The following is a 17508-nucleotide window of genomic DNA, read 5'->3' as shown; positions in this document are numbered from 1 at the left end:
ATAAGTCCAAAACAAAAGTAATGGATTGCAGTCGAACGAAGGCAGGTAATGCAGGAAATATTAGATTAGGAAATGAAGTCTTAAAGGAAGTAGATGAATATTGTTACTTGGGTAGTAAAATAACTAATGATGGCAGAAGTAAGGACATAAAATGCAGACTAGCACAATCAAGGAAGATCTTTCTTAAAAACAAAATTTACTCACTTCAAACATTGATATAGGAATTAGAAAGATGTTTTTGAAGACTTGTGTGGAGCGTGGCATTGTATGGAAGTAAAATATGGACGATAACTAGCTCAGAAAGAAAGAGAATAGAAGCTTTTGAAATGTGGTGTTACAGAACAATGCTGAAAGTGAGATGGATAGATCGAATCACAAATGAAGAGATAGTGAATCGAATTGGCGAAAGGAGATTAATTTGGCTAAATTTGACAAGAAGAGGAGATAGAGTGATAGAACACATCTGAAGACACCCAGGACTTGTATAGTTGGTTTTTGAAGGAAGTGTAGATGGTAGGAATGGTAGGGGTAGACCAAGGTAGGAATATAACAAGCAGATTCGAGCAGATGTAGGATGCAGTAGTTACGTAGAAATGAAAAGGGTAGCACATGATAGGGTGGCATGGAATACTGCATCAAACCAGTCTGCGAACTGATGACTCAAACACACACAATGGTAAACAGGGTGAAAAGTCAGGTCGTAAAGTTTTATTTCCCCTAGTGAATAGCAATGTTGCGAGATAGACAGCAAACAATGGTATGATGGTTAACTGGGTGTAAAGTCAAGTTGTCAGATTTTTCCTAGTGGTTTAAAGTTGCACTAACACATCAAAAGTTTTCAGCGATGGAAGAGTAAGGAAGCGCTAGAATTGGGAATATAGCGGCCATGGCTTTAATTAAGGTACAGCCCCAGCACTTGTCAGTTTGACCAAGAGGAAAAGTCCTCCTAGTAATTGGCAGTAATCAGGAAGGTGTTAATATAAGGAAAGACCTTCATTGTGATGATCACATCGATTGTAAACAAATGTTGCAGATCTCTTCATATGGTTATGAAGGTATTTAGGGGTTGTAGTCAGGATGTAAAGGAGAGGGCATATCAGTTACAGTTAACACCCCAATTAGAGTATGGTTTCAGTGTATGGCACCCTCACCAGCATTACTTGATTTGAGAACTGGAAATGACGGAAAGGAAAGTAGCATGAACTGTTAAGAACAGACAGTCAGCGAAGAGATGGCATGGGATGACATTAGTAGACAAATATGCCAGAGCAGACTTTTTAAACTAGGAAAGATCATAATATGAAGATAACATTGGAATTCAAGATTGACAAATTAACAAATTGGGGCAAATATTTGTTTATAGGAAGAGGAATTAGGGATTGGAACAACTTTCCAAAGGAGATCTTCGAAAAATATCTAACACTATTGAAATCATTCAAGACTGGGTAAACACTTATATTTCACCTGGGCAACAGCCCTAAATGCAGATCAGTGGTGATTGAAATAAACAGCCAAGCAAATACCAACATATTAATGTTATTGAAATACTGCCAATGATTAACAAATCAAAACTTGTTATAATATTTAAAATGCCCACAGAATTCTAACTTCCTGACCATAAAATTAGGGAAACTATGCCTGAAAATCAGAATAATTAACAGTCATCATGTTCACATGACAGATGAGTTTATGGTCTCGGAAACCTTAATTATATCTGCGTAATTAACTTCTCTAATATAATTGTCCTCGAAAAAATTCAAAACAAATCCTTGGGTACAACTTATTATGTGGCCTGATTGTTGCATATTTCAATATGCTGTTCATTATCTCAATTCGTCTTTTTTGTTCATAATCTGCTTTACGTCGCACCGACACAGATAGGTCTTACGGCGACGATGGGATAGGAAAGGGCTAGAAGTGGGAAGGAAGCTGCTGTGTCCTTAGAATTAAGGTAGAGCGCCAGCATGTCTGGTGTGAAAATGGGAAACCACGGAAAACCACCTTCAGGGTTGCCAACAGTGGGGTTTCAACCCACTAATTCCCGAATGCAAGCTCACAGCTGTGCGTCGTTAACCGCCCGGCCAACTCGCTCGACAATTTTTTTTTTTTTTTTTTTTTTTTTTTTTTTTTTTTTTGCTACTTGCTTTAGGTCGCACCGACACAGATAGGTCTTATGGCGACGATGGGAGAGGAAAGGAATGGGAAGGAAGTAGCCGTGGCCTTTAATAAGGTACAGTCCCAGCATTTGCCTGGTGTGAAAATGGGAAACCACCGAAAACCATCTTCAGGGCTGCCGACAGTGGGGTTCGAACCCACTATCTCCCGGATGCAAGCTCACAGCTGCGCGTCCCTAACTGCACGGCCAACTCACCCGTTTCTCGGAAAATTTCTATTTTCCTAAAACATCCAACCTATCTAAAAACTATTAATGACCGAGAAAATTTCGCCCTTCGAATGTGAGTTAGAGAATATTCATCAAAATGCCAAATACCTGTCGCACATAGGTTTCATCTTTCATCAACTAGTATTGGAAAGAATATAAACAGATAAGAGAACAGTTTTGTTGACATGTGTCGATTCCTGTGACAATTTAAAAAGTGGCAAATTAGTTGATATACCAGCGAAGAAGAATAATTTATAGCATTCTAACTGAACAATAAATACATTCCATAAAAACTCGCGACGATGACTTCCTAAACTTGTGAAATTTTTCTGCACAATGAAGTTAAAAATAATAATATGTTCCATTTAGACATGACAAATTATTTTCAAAATTCCCGGTCAAATGCTCGGGATAAAATCCGCACGTTGGGAGTATTATAACAGAAACTACATATTTCAACTATAATCTATCAACAATTACTTACCAGAGATGAAATTACACTGCATAATGCAACAAATCAACGTTGCCTTTTCACGTTACATCACTTATTTGTAAAGGATTATACCACACGTGAGGTTTGTATACACCTCTCCATGACCGACCCACCGCGCATGCGCCATCAGTATGTTTAGCCAAGTGTTCCATTAGCCACATCAAAATTGTGACTAAAAGAACAGCATTGCTCCATTTTAAGTTAATAATGTGACAAATATCTTACCTCACTTTCCACAACGCGCAAATATCCACCTTAAGTAAACAGTTCCACCTGCTAAGTCACACGTAACGAATTAACAGACCCTAACACCTAACATACACGCACGACTATCCATGCGCAGTCACTACCACAAGCGATGGCGATTCTAGCAGATTCGTTTCTTCCCGCCCCTCATACCCCCTCCACAGACAACACTTCCCCTTCTGTGTCATCATGAAAACCCGGAACGCAGTAACTCGAACGGAATTATTAAAAATGATGAAGGCACAGTGGTTACGTGTGCTTCGAGGTGATGTCTTGTGTGATTGGCAATACAAGGAGTATGTAGCGTATTCGCCTTTAAAGATTTGTCTCATTCATTGACATTAACCGCCGTCTTACAGCATGCAAGGTAGCAGTGATTACCCTTCCTTTCCTTGCCTTAAAACTTCACATTTAACTCGTTGCAGCATATTGGGCGTTTGGAAAGGAAGATCACTGTCTACCGTGTCACCAACGAACTCGAAATTAGCATATATATATATATCGAGCCTGTACGTAGTAAGTCTTCCTGAATATTTGTTAAAGCATACGATCGTAAATTACTAACTAGTTTGAGGAGCTTTACGTCCTGGGTTCAGATCCCAGCTACGTCCTATCAGGCTGAGTTTGTCAAGAGACTAGCCTTATCACTCATAAATTCTGTGCAGTAGTCATAATTAAATACAATAATGAATAATAATCTTGAGACGTTTGAAAATGAATAAAGTGTACGTACGTAATGCCGTCCCATATCTCATTTCGCAGTAACAGGAGGGTGGTTCGTGAACTGCGTTCACAACAGGAAAACAAGGTGCTTCACAAGTAACAGAACTCGTACTTCAATCTAATTATTTATATTTTTTATATTACTTTTAAAAGATACGTTATAATGATGTTTATTTCGCAGATAGCACCCAAGTAGGAAATCTGTAATATACAACATCGTAATGCAATTTTCAGGCACTGTTAATGATGTGTGAACTCTAAATTCAGCTGTCCCGAAATAAGAAGGTTTGTTCTGCGGACATCATTGTAAGGTTGACAGGATGGGATCAATAAAAATGCATCCAAAATTGTAACTAGCTTCGTGTACTCACCTGTTGTGAGTCCAGAGATTTCTCTTACCATTTTTAATACTAGACTTCAAAGTCTGAAATATCTATTTTAGGACTAGTTAACTTTAATTGACGAACACCCACTGGCTTAATTCACACGGGTAAAGCGTTCGACTGATGATCAGAGGTCATAGCCCGAAAATCCCGGCACTGGCAGCGAACGTACTGATGCAGTTCATCCCCCACCGACATACACATTTCAGAAAAATGCCGAAATTTTACATTAATTCCTATCTGTGACACCCTTCCTAATAATATGATACATAAATGAGCACAGGCAACAAAAATTTACCCAGTAGGAATACAGAACTGATGATCTCACCTCTTTCTTAAAGTAGCAAAGAAAACCGTTGACGTGCGAACGTCACTGTTAAGGTGGAATATTAACAGAAAAACATTTTTTCAGATCCATTGCAACTCAAATTTGAGTTAAACTGCATCTTCCTAGAAAGGTTCCTTAGATGAAGGATGGCTGCAATATTATTAAAAGAAAATTTCTACAACTACTGTTTCATATCCTGACGATAGGAAAGTGACAGCCGCTTGCAAATATTCTGCCGAGACAGTTCAATGCTTGAAGAGAACAGCTAAATTATCCGGTGACACATTCCAGTGCTCCAGCTTCAACAGAGATGTACTCTCTTTCCTGTGCACAACTTTCTATGAGTATGGTACCCACTTATGGAAAGAATGATCAATGTGTGTGCATGGGAGAAGCAAAGCACGACGACGGTAATGGTCGCAGTAAATTTTTTCTTGCTCCATTAGGGCACATATGGTTGTTGTTTTATACAGTGACTAGGGGTATATTGTGCATCATCCGCACATGCATCGCAATCATGAAAACTGGGTTTTTATGTCCTGTGTGGGCCCAGGGTAAAAAGTTGATAAATTGCTAAAACTGAAGTTTACATGAGCAAATTACATGAGAGCAAATTTAAAATTCAACACTAGCTTCAGGTAACTATGCAAAATGAATAGTTTCTGTACCAATATTTATCAACTGCTCCTAGTTTCACGAGGATGGAATAGATTTATTCAACTTATAAAACTTGCATTAGAATTAAACACCTACAGCTACAAACGTGCATTTGAGGATAGGTGAACTGGTTAACGTGCAAGTAAAACCAACTGAAGCAGGGCATGCAAACTATACTATATCAATTTTTAAATAACTTTAAATACAAGTACATTACCGGTATTAAATAGGCTAGAATGCCGCTAGGTTACTCGATGTTTCTCATAACGTTTACAAAATATTTACAGGAGATGAACTGAATTTCTATTAACTTGAGGACCCGTGCTGCTCCGAATAGGTGAAATAACGTGTCTTGATGTGAAATTGCTCTGTGGGTTGCCCGGATTTATATTACCTGTTAATTTTGCATCAAGATAATTTGTGTAGATTTCTTTATTGTGACGTTGATTGATATTTTACGAACTATTTTAGAGTTATTGTGTGTTTAATTAAAAGTTTTAATTTCAAATTATTTTATTTCGCGTGTAACCTTGTCCTTGTTGGAGCCCATATTGTCTGGGAGGTAGCGTATCCCTTCAAAGGACTAATAAAATTAACTGCTAATTTTACGTATTTACGCGTCGCTATAGATATTATGTACATCATTTCAACTGTCATTGGGACTGTCACCAATTACCCTAGCGAACCCGAGAACTGTGGATTCAACACTAGTCTCGATCATTTTGGACATTTTTTTTTTCAACCTTCCTGACTCTCATACCGATGGAGGCTAAACTTGGACTTAAACAGCATCCAGAGTGTTACAATTCATCTCAGCAATCCCGAAAAGTATGGATCCGACACTCATGTTTTTCGGTGCTTTGTACATGCCACTCCTTCTCAACCACAACCTAGTGGTGCTGGGAGTATTTTATCCCCCACAGTATCATTCTCCTGATAGTAAGTCACTCATAACTGTACCAAGTTTGGTTTAATTGCACGTTTGCCTGTAGACAACTGCCATTTTTAATCGTTTAGTATCGCCGATATCTTTACTTAAAAGACGTTACTCCTTATCTCTATGAAACCCGCTAAGTACAGAATGTATTGCGGGCTAGGGCACTCCTTCCCCAGCAGTTATTTTAGGGGTCATTTAGTGATTTAATTTTATCAGTCGCTACTGATCTGCATTTAAGGCAGTCGCCCAGGTGGCACATTCTTTATCTGTTGTTTTCCTAGCCTTTTCTTAAATGATTGCAAAGAAATTGGAAATTTATAGAACACCTCCTACGGTAAGTTATTCCAATCACTAACTCCCCTTCCTATAAACGAATACTTGCCCCAATTTGTCCCCTTGAATTCCAACCTTATCTTCTTGTTGTGATATTTCCTACTTTTAAAGACAACACTCAGACTTATTCGTCTTCTAACGTCATTCCACGCCATCTGCCCATTGACAGCTCGAAACATACCACTTACATTTGTCGAGCAGCTTGTTTCCTTTCTCCCAGCCCAAACTTTGCAACATTTTTAACGCTACTCTTTTGTCGGAAATCACCCAGAACAAATCGAGCTGCCTTTCTCTGAAATTTTTCCAGTTCTTGAATCAAGTAATCCTGGTGAGGGGTCCCATACACTGGAACCATACTCTAGCTGGTGTCTTACCAGAGTCTTACATCCTTACTACAACCCCTAAATACCCTCGTAACCATGTGCAGAGAGATCTGTACCCTTTATTTACAATCCCATTTATGTGTGATCTTTCCTTATATTAATACCTAGGTACATACAATGATACCCATAAAGAACTTTCACCCCATCAACGCAGTAATTAAAACTGAGAGGAATAAAATCATCCGCAGAAAAAATAAAGGTCCAGTAATACTGCCTTGAGGAATTCCCTTCTTAATTATTACAGGGTCAGATAAAGCTTTGCCTAATCTAATTCTATGAGTTCTATTTTATAGAAATATTACCATATATACATCATATATAGATAGGATTACTCAAATTTGCCTCAAATTAGAGACCAATCAATGTCTGATGATTCACGGGCGGGAAATTCCGGACAGAATTCCGGTCCAGTATAACGACCGGACGGACTGGACAAAGCTGTTATAATAAACTTTTTAATGTATAGATAATAATTATTACTAACATAATTATTATTAAACAATTTCGATATATTTTAACCCCATGTGGAGGGATGAGGGGCTGCCAGGCCGAGGCGGTAAAGTGTGCTCGGTTCACCCGGAAGAACGTGGGTTCTATTCCCCATCAGGAAGTCGAAAAATTTAAGAAACGAGATTTCCACTTCCGGAGGAGCACATGGTCCTGAGGTTCACTCAGCCTACAGCAAAAATGAGTACCAGGTTAATTCCTGGGGGCAAAGGCGGCCGGGCGTACCACTCTACCCCCCAAGTGCCGAGGTTACGGATAGTGGAAGCCTTTACTTCCACCCTTCCAGGGGCCTTCATGGCCTGTACGGAGATGACTTTGCTTTGCTTTATGTGGAGGTATGTATTAACTTTTGCATGCTCCCGTGGTGGCCAGTGGTGTGGTGAGTTGTGTATATAATAATAATAATAATAATAATAATAATAATAATAATAATAATAATAATAATAATAATAATAATAATAATAATAGTAATAACATCATCCTTCGCGTTTCCATGACAGTAAATTAGGTGACAGTGTTTGTGACGGAGAAGTGAGAGGGAAAAGACCAGTGGGAAGGCTGAAATGCGAAATGGGAAGATATAGAATAATAGAAACTACTCTGACAGACAGATATGGCGAGCGCTTCTACAGCACACCCGGAAAACTGGAGCTGGAAAATGATGATGATGAATGTTTGTGTACAGTGTCTTTTCACGAGAGTTTAATCCTGATGTAAACATGGTACATCCACGCCTCCGCCAAAGAAAGAGTTGTGATTCACTGAACGTGTAGTACCGACCTCCACCCCGTCAACGTCTCGTGTTCGGACGAACAGGGTTGCCCATCGCATACGATAACAGTGCGAAGATCTGAACTTCTGAATAAACGACTAAACGTGGATTTCGTTCACTTAGTTTATTGAGCACATTCACAATGTACTGCCTATGGTCACTTCTGAGCGGTTTTCCTCTTTTGTGCTTCACTACACGCGAAGGTCCTACCTCTTGCTACATTTCTCTCACCATGAATTAAATACTGACACTGACTGCTGCTGCAACATCTTATCTCCACGCTGTACAGTTTGGGACTTTCCCTCACTACGAGAAGACTTCCTGTATTACACCACGCCTTGTGCCTTCATTTCTCGTTATTTAATCACTATTTTATATGAAAAAACATATATATAACAGGTGGCTCCCGAACGCCGTACTTTCTACTTATAAACGTCCCGCATGCACAAATGATGAATGGGATGTCTACCAACTGATTTTCACAGGGGCACTACTGTTATCGGGCAGTTTACGACAGAATATGAAGAGATAAGAACCGCACTGTGGCTCGCAGCATGTTACTCAGCGCTACCGGTCTAATGCACCCCTTGCATTAGTAAACCTCGTTTTCCACCGCATAGTTCTAGGCTGGTCTATGGTACAGCCGTGCTATATTTGCTGTCTGCATATCGATAATGGCTATTGTGTTCAGCAGCGACGAATACACAGACATTATTTTAATCTGGACAACCTGGTCGGAATGCAGCCGAAGCTCCAAAGAGACGTAGCCTATGCCTTCTACACACGTATTTCGTCGAACAGTATTAGTTGTAACGTTCCAGACGTCACAGTGTAATTATGTTAATTTTATTATGTGTAATTAATTCAGGAATTTAACGTCGTGATATTTATCTTCGTATGTAATTTTATTATAATTCATGTTTGATCATTTGCTCACTATCATTTCATTACTTTGTAACTACGACTTGTAAACGAGGGCTGAATATCCTAATATTAACTTAGATTCTTGCGACATTCGTTTAAATTTAACTTGCAGTAGATTTTCCTCTATCTTGCCACATCACCGAGGAAGAAGGAAGGACAAATTTAGACATCAAATTCTGGGAAAAGCGAGCACGTGTTCAAGCGTTGTAACCACAGCTACTGTATTTCGACCAGAATAATTCAAACTGATCACCGCCTATATTTTCAAAGGAGCGTCATGTTGCCATGGATACTGAGTGAAAGGGCTAATAGAAGAACAGTTGATATCATGGTTGGGACCCATCAACTTTAATATCTGGAGTGGGGAGAGACGTGTCAACTGATTGGACCACGTGTAGCGACCTGTAATTAGAGCCAGAAAAGGTTATAAAAGGGCGTGTTGGAGCTCTTGGCATCATTCTTCTATCTTGTATTTCGCTTTAGGTCTGATAACTTGTCTTATGGTTGTTGTACCATAGTGGACTAGTGTGATAGTTTATCACTTCTACATTCATTACTTCGTTACCACGACGTGGTACTTAGGAATTTCTGAATGATGGGTGTATAGCCACTCTCATCAGGAAGTACGAACAGCTCTGTATTAGACCAGTTTATACCAGTCTAAGACAATAGGTAGCATTAAACTAGATAGAAATGAAACTTCAGGGCACATTTTCAGTAAAGTTGGAAGGATTGTTAATTGAGTATCCTCTCCACATAACCCAAGGAGGTTTTTCTAACTATGATTTAGGGCTCATCTCCAATATATGGGATAGAGCATAACAGGGAGTGATAGTTTCAAAGCCATCATCCAATTAGTGGTTGATGCAATTTGCAAGGCAGGAATGGTACTTAGCTGCAGATGAAGATATCTCAAAGACGACCGGTGATGTTCCAGCTACAAGGATGGAAGCTTTCCAAGGACCAGCAGAACAAGACTACATGGTGAGCAAGCGAGTTAAAAATATTGCAAGTTTTCGCGAAGTAGAGTCATTCAATTTTTTGTTAAATTCATTTCCTATTTTAAATTCAGTTCTCGTCAAACCGTCGTCATTTATATTCAATATAATAAATAGTATTTTCCTAGTTCACTTTAATCAATCTGCCTTAATTAGCCTTTTGATTTCTAATTCTCCTGCTTAATGATTAGTGCACTGTGATGAGAGTCTGTCCAAGCTTTATTATAAATTTTTGTTTTTAAGTCATCAACTTAAAAATTGGCGCCCTTAGCTTGCATAGTTGCATTTCTCGTTCAATAATTGTTCTCTAAAAGGGGCAAGTCACATAGTTTTTGTTTCATGCAAACAACTTTTTTTTTCGAGTGGAATGTCTATACGTGTATACATTAATAAGTTATTAAATTTCCTTTTCACCGAGCTCGATAGCTGCAGTCGCTTAAGTGCGGCCAATATCCAGTAATCGGGAGATAGTGGGTTCGAGCCCCACTGTCGGCAGCCCTGAAGATGGTTTTCCGTGGTTTCCCATTTTCAGACCAGGCAAATGCTGGAGCTGTACCTTAATTAAGGCCACGGCCGCTTCCTTCCCAATCATAGGCCTTTCCTATCCCATCGTCGCCATAAGACCTATCTGTACCGGGCGAGTTGGCCGTGCGCGTAGAGGCGCGCGGCTGTGAGCTTGCATCCGGGAGATAGTAGGTTCGAATCCCACTATCGGCAGCCCTGAAGATGGTTCTCCGTGGTTTCCCATTTTCACACCAGGCAAATGGTGGGGCTGTACCTTAATTAAGGCCACGGCCGCTTCCTTCCAACTCCTAGGCCTTTCCTATCCCATCGTCGCCATAAGACCTATCTGTGTCGTGCGACGTAAAGCCGCTAGCAAAAAAAGTCCTATCTGTGTTGGTGCGACGTAAAGCAAATTCCAAAAAAATAAAAATTATATGTTCATTCTTTACGAGCGACTGTTTTTAGAGATATCCTAATAAATTTTAAACTTACTTTAAATAAAGTCAGTACATTAACTTACACCTCGTGAAGAAAGTGGTGATTAAAGTAATCGAATGTATACAGGAAAAGCGTACTAGTTCAAACTCCTAGCCCTATACTATTCCATCGTCACCATAAGACCAATCTGTGTCGGTGCGACGAAAAGCAACTTGTAAAAAAAGTAGACTTGAAATGGTGAGAGATAGTGGGAAGGCAGGAATCAAATGGCTTCATAGAGTAATAAAATTAGCAAGGAATGTTAGTAAGGTACCTTGTGATCGGACAAAAGCAGTAATTGTACCTGTGTGTAAGTAAGGGAAGAGGAGGATTGCAACAACTTTCGAGGTAAGCTCACCGGACAAAAAAATGAGTCACCCTGGTGCGCACGTATAGGTGGATTGTTAAGCCTGTACAGATGGCGCAGCGAACGAGCCCCGTGCTTAACCGCACGCGTAATACCTCTACGTGAGCATAAGGCAGTAGCGATCAGTGAGACATTGATGTTTCAAGCGGAAAGTATATGTCAACATGGGCAGATGTAGGGATGTGACAGAGTGGCAAAAAGGGACAATCGTCTTTGGCTGTGCCCACGGCCATACTATGCTTAAAGTTGCTGGATTTGTTGGTATTTCGCAGCGGACTGTTCAACATGTCTACAAGCAGTGGTGTACTACACGTGGCCACGAAACACGACGTCAGAATTGTGGTCGGAAAAAGATCCTAACTTTGAATCAAAATCGCTTCAAAACCCGACAGGAATTGCTGCAGTCAGTGAATAAAGGACCATCCCAACCTGTTAGATAACATTGAAACGGGAACCGCATGCAATGAACATTTGGAGTAGATCACTTCGCAGAAGGCCATTGCTCACACAGGCACGTAAATCTGACAACAGCAAAGTTCATTGGGCTGGACGCATATGTCACTTGTTTTATGAACACACCCCCACCCTATTACATCTCGTTTGGCCTGCAAAATCACCTGACTTGAACCCCACTGAAAATCTGTGGAATAGTGGGTAAAACGCCGACATCAGCATCCCCACAATTTGATGGAATTGCGGGATCACGTCCTCAGCGAGTGGTGTAACCTGGAAGCGACGTACCTGTATGGACTCAATTCCTAACTGCGGTTATCAAGTCCAGAGGCGGATTTAGATGGTATTAAATGGTGCTTTGTCCGGTAAGCTTATTTCACCAGGCCAGGTGTTCAGCGGCATTTTGGAGGGGAGGCTGCGATCAGTGATTGAGAGTACGTCGTATGAAAAGCAGTGTGGTTTCAAACCACAGAGGGAGTGTCAGAATCAGATTTTCAGTAGGAGCCACGTAATTGAAAAATACTATGAGAGGAACAGAGAGTTATATTTTTTTCTTAGATCTAGAGGGGGCATGTGACTGAGTACCGAGGGAAAAATGTTAGCCGTTCTGGGGGACTATGGGGTTAAGGATAGATTATTAAAAGCGATCAGAGGTATGCTATTTATGTCGACAATTGGGCTGCAGTGAGTATTGATGGTAGAATGAGTTCTTGGTTCAGTGTATGTACAGGTGTTCGACAATTCTGTATTATTTCACCTTTGTTGTTCATAGTTTACATGGTCCATCTACTGGAAGGTATAAAGTGGTAGGGTAGGATTCATACAGGTGGAAATCTAGTAAGCAGTTTCGCCTATGCGGCGACTTGGCGTTAGTGGCAGATTGTTCTGAAAACCGACAGTAAAATATCTTGGAACTTGAAAATGGGTGCAATGTGTATAATATGGAAATTAACCTTTCCAAGACTAAACTGATGTCAGTAGGTAAGAAACCTAGGAGAATTGAATGTCAGGTTTGGAATACTAAACTGGAACGGGTAGATCATTTTAGGTACCGTATTTAGAACGTGTATTCTCCCAGGATGGTGCGGCGTGTGGCCTCCGGAGAGGCCTGCAGCAGGTATTTTTTTTTTTTTGGGTTTGATTCCCATAGGCGACCTGTGCGTCGTGGTGAGTATGAAATAATGAAGACGGCACAAACACTCAGTACCCGTGCCAGGCGAATTAACCAATTATGGTTCAAATTTCTGACTCTGCTGGGAATCGTATCCGGGTCCCCTATGACCAGAGGCCAGCATGCTAACCAATTAGCCATGGAGCCGGACTCGAAGGATGGTGGCGTATGGCTTTTAGTGCCGGGAGAGTCCAGGGACATGTTCGGCTCGCCAGGTGCAGGTCTTTGATTTGACACCCATAGGCGACCTGCACGTCGTGATGAGTATGAAATGATGAAGACGGCACAAACACTCAGTCCTCGTGCCAGGGGAATTAACCAATTATGGTTAAAATTCCCGACTCTGCCGGGAATCGTATGCCGTCCCCTGTGACCAGAGGCCAGCACGCTAACCAATTAGCCATGGAGCCGGACTCCAAGGATGGTAGTATAATGAGATTGAATCAATGTGTAGCAAAGCTTGCAGCTGCAATCAACAGTGTTCTCTAAGAAAGAAGTCACCTCCTGCACGAAATTATTTGAATAATAATAATAATAATAATGATAATAATAATAATAATAATAATAATAATAATAATAATAATAATAATAATTTGTTACGCCCCACTAACTACTTTTGATGTTTCTCGGAGACGCCGCGGTGCTGGAATTTCGTTCCACAGGAGTTCCTTTCTGTGCCGGTAAATCTACCGACACGAGGGTGGCGTATTTGAGCACCTTCAAATACCACCGGACTGAGCCACGATCGAACCTGCCAAGTTGAGCAACTCAGTCCGGCACAAAACTATTTTTACACCGGTCTGTTTTCAGACCAGCTTTTCTTTACGGGACTGAAAGCTGGGTAGACTCAGAATACCTTACGCATAAGGTTTCTTTAAAATGCTATTTGTATGGGGCGTCGACCTAGAAAGATCTTTTGGCCCTACTTGCACCATATATGAGGAGCCTACGTGTATGTTTTAAATGGCGGAAGTGTAAAGTGTTGAATGTGAAGAAAGGAACGTTAAGGACGACACAAACATCCAGTCCCCAGGCCGGGGATATTTATCATTTACAATTAAAAACCCCTGACGCGGCCGGGAATCGAACCCGGGCCGCCGGGTGACACCGCGGGGCTGGACTTATGCATAAGTTAGAAATAACAGACGTGAAAGTAGCAAGAATGATCGCTGGTACAAACAGGTTGGAACAATGGATGGATGGTACTCGTAATGAGGAGATATGGGCTAATTTAAGAACGAACTCGACTGATGAGGCTGTACGCATGAGCCGGCTTCGGTATTGTGTTGTCACGAGTGGCGAATGGAGGAGGATAGTTTACCTAGGAGAATAATGGATTCACTATTAGAGGGTAAGAGATTTAGAGGGAGACCAAGAAGGCGATAGCTAGACTCAGTTTCTAATGATTTAAAGATAAGGGGTATGGAACTAAACGAGGTCGCAGACTTCGTCACAAATACAGGATTGTGGCGGAGTTTAGTATAATCGCAGATGCTTGCGGACTGAACGCTGAAAGGCATACGAGTTTATAGTGAAGATGTATGCTATTATAATTACTAACCATTGCATATAAGCATATTTCTGTGGCTTGGTTCTGAAAGGGCCAATGTCAAAAGACCTGTTTTTGAGCTATGAGCATTTGAAGTTTTGCTTATAGTTTTCCAATTATTTTTTTCAACAACTAACTTTAAATAACTTTATACTTTCTTTGTGGAAGTCACCTTATTAAACGCTATTTTTTTCTATCGTATTCTTTAAAAATTGCCAGGTCTCTAATCTTTATTGGTAATCTAACATTATTGGCAAGGGCTTATTTAATTCAACGTTAACTGTTCGTTTAGTACTTACAGAGACATTGGCCCTTTTAACATGTTGCAAGCCAGGATAAAACGCGTTTGTATCAGTTAAGATCTCAATTTCGGTAAAAAATGACATTGGCCCCTTTAGAAGCAAGCCACAGGTATAACGTGAGAACCTCTGCGAAGTCCGCGATCAACACTACAAACCCGCAAATGCTGGGGCTATACATTAAGTTCACGGCCGCCACCTTCCCATTCCTAGCCGTTTCCCACCTTTGCGTCGCTGAAAACCTTCGATGTGTTAGTGCGGCGTTAATCTTCTAACAAAGAAACAAAAACCGAAATAGACCGTAAAATATATTATAACCGCTTCTCTCATATTTCCTTTGCAGAAAGAATAACAAACAGCAGGGGGATATATGATCATTTTCTGGTTAGTGAAATAAAATCTGCATGACTGCAAATGCATCTTTTCTTGCATTTTATACAAGATGACACCTATAGATGACGTAGGTACTGTAGGGTGTGGTGAATTATTACTCAGCATCTCAGTACATGCACTGGTTGTACCAGTAGTACTCGTACATTCTCGTATACCATACTAGTCTCTCGTGTTCTCTCACAGTCTATAAATATACGCCTGTTCACTTGCATAGAGACGAATCTCAACATCATCCCAAAATTCTTTGTTCTACAGCTCTTGGATCTATTGACCTATTTCTACTAGACTTCTAGATCGCCTAATAAAACGCATCTGACATTGACTCATAGATGTTCAATAGGATGAAGTCTGGCGATTGTGGTGGGCACAGTATCTTCCAGGGTATGTTGACTAACACTGCTGTATATGGACGGGAATTATACGAGTGGAATAGGGCATTTTCTCCCTGTTACAAGAATGACAGCAGAACGGCAAGGCTTTCGAAGAACATGACGCTAGTTAGTGTTCTTTCCATAAACATCAAAGGCGAACTACAGTTGCAGCTTATGGTACCCAACCTATGATTCCAGAATCTGTTTTACAAGTTAGGATATATTAATCTGACCTCCACCGGGCAAGTTGGCCGTGCGCGTAGAGGCGCGCGGCTGGGAACTTGCATCCGGGAGATAGTAGGTTCGAATCCCACTATCGGCAGCCCTGAAGATGGTTTTCCGTGGTTTACCATTTTCACACCAGGCAAATGCTGGGGCTGTATCTTAATTAAGGCCACGGCCGCTTCCTTCCAACTCCTAGGCATTTCCTATCCCATCGTCGACATAAGACCTATCTGTGTCGGTGCGACGTAAAGCCCCTAGCAAAAAAAAATCTGACTTCTGACGCGTCATAACAACTGTATTCAGATAGGTCCATCCAGCCTCTAAAAGGCTCACGCTTTCAAATGGATCTAATTGTACAAAACAAGTGCGATCTCGTCTTTGTGCCATGGCACCTGTTTGCATTGAACTCTTTTACTTACTACACTAAGGTTTATTGAAGCACGTGTCCTTATTTGGCGCTCAGGCACAATAGAGCATTGGACAGAATGGTATGTCACCAGTCAACATCTGAATGCTTATTGTTGATTGCTGTAAGCAGATTTAAACTGACTACGTAGATCAGGGTGTTGCAATTTCACCTTTCTTTTGACAGCGTATTAGATGAACCATAAGTTACATCTATTGAATATTCTCAAAAATGCTCCATTGCCAGCTCCTTTGTCTAGGGGTAGCGATAATGTGTCTTACCTGGCGTCCCTGAGTTCGACTCCCAGTCAGTCCATGGATTTTAAGTCTGGTCTGAGAACCGGAACGGGGTTCACTCAGGGTCGTGAGACCAACTGAGAAGTTGACTGATATGAGAGAGAGCGACCCGGTTATGAAAACCAAGCAGTAGGCCGAGGAAGATGGTAGGTTCGAACTCCAATGTCGGCAGCCCTGAAGATTGTTTCCAGTGGGTTTCCATTTTCACACCAGACAAATGCTGGGGCTGTACCTTTATTAAGGCCAAGGTCGCTTTCTCCCCACTATCACTGAATAAACACTCAGCAAATTTACATAACTTTTCATAACCTACAAACAAATCACATTTTTCACCATCATTTACAATCTCTGGTAATTTACGGAACATTACTTTACGTCTACCAAAATTATTCACCCCTAGCTTGGAAAGTATTTTTTTCTGTTTCGAAAATACAATCTAATGCTTGAAATATTTCAGTATATTTCAATTATATTTTATTTAACATAATAGCCTCTATTATTTAAAGTGTTAATTCAGCACAAATTTTTAATGAATTTCGGACTGAAGCTCGATTTTTAGAATCAACATCTTCAATTAAATTTGTACCGGGCGGTACACCTCCACGCCGCTAATTCAAACATTGCGCCAGTTGAAACTCATCTACTGGAGAAAGCCTGAACTTTAACAACCATATTAATTCTAAGGTTTCTCAGATGATGTTTGTAAGATCTTCACGAATATTGGTCCTAGTTCCCTCCGTGCATTTTGGTACGTATTCCCGTCTCATCCAGTTTGCAATGGGAAGATCTCCAGTCCTCTGTACATAATTTCTCCTCCACGCCCTCACTGCAGAATGGACCATTTTTTCTAGGACGATATTTGCTTGAAGTAATAATAACTTTATTATTATGTCCACCCTTTATTATTATTATTATTATTATTATTATTAT

General features: G+C 40.6%; 1 protein-coding gene across 2 annotated transcripts in view; it reads right to left on the bottom strand.

The window, feature by feature from the left end:
- Positions 1-3232, bottom strand: part of LOC136863128 (7SK snRNA methylphosphate capping enzyme) — a 151014-nt gene extending 147782 nt beyond the window's left edge. The window contains exon 1 of one of the 2 annotated variants that reach the window (XM_067139469.2): positions 3102-3232. The gene's annotated coding sequence lies outside the window, so the exon portion shown is untranslated. Of the gene's footprint in view, positions 1-2867; positions 2908-3101 lie in introns of those variants that run through there. The other variant, XM_068225863.1, reaches the window with a different exon arrangement.
- Between the last annotated feature and the right edge of the window lie 14276 nt (positions 3233-17508).

Source organism: Anabrus simplex, chromosome 2 (assembly GCF_040414725.1).
Source record: "Anabrus simplex isolate iqAnaSimp1 chromosome 2, ASM4041472v1, whole genome shotgun sequence".
In the NCBI taxonomy this organism is placed as follows: domain Eukaryota; kingdom Metazoa; phylum Arthropoda; class Insecta; order Orthoptera; family Tettigoniidae; genus Anabrus; species Anabrus simplex.
This window is presented reverse-complemented; position numbering and strand designations above follow the sequence as displayed.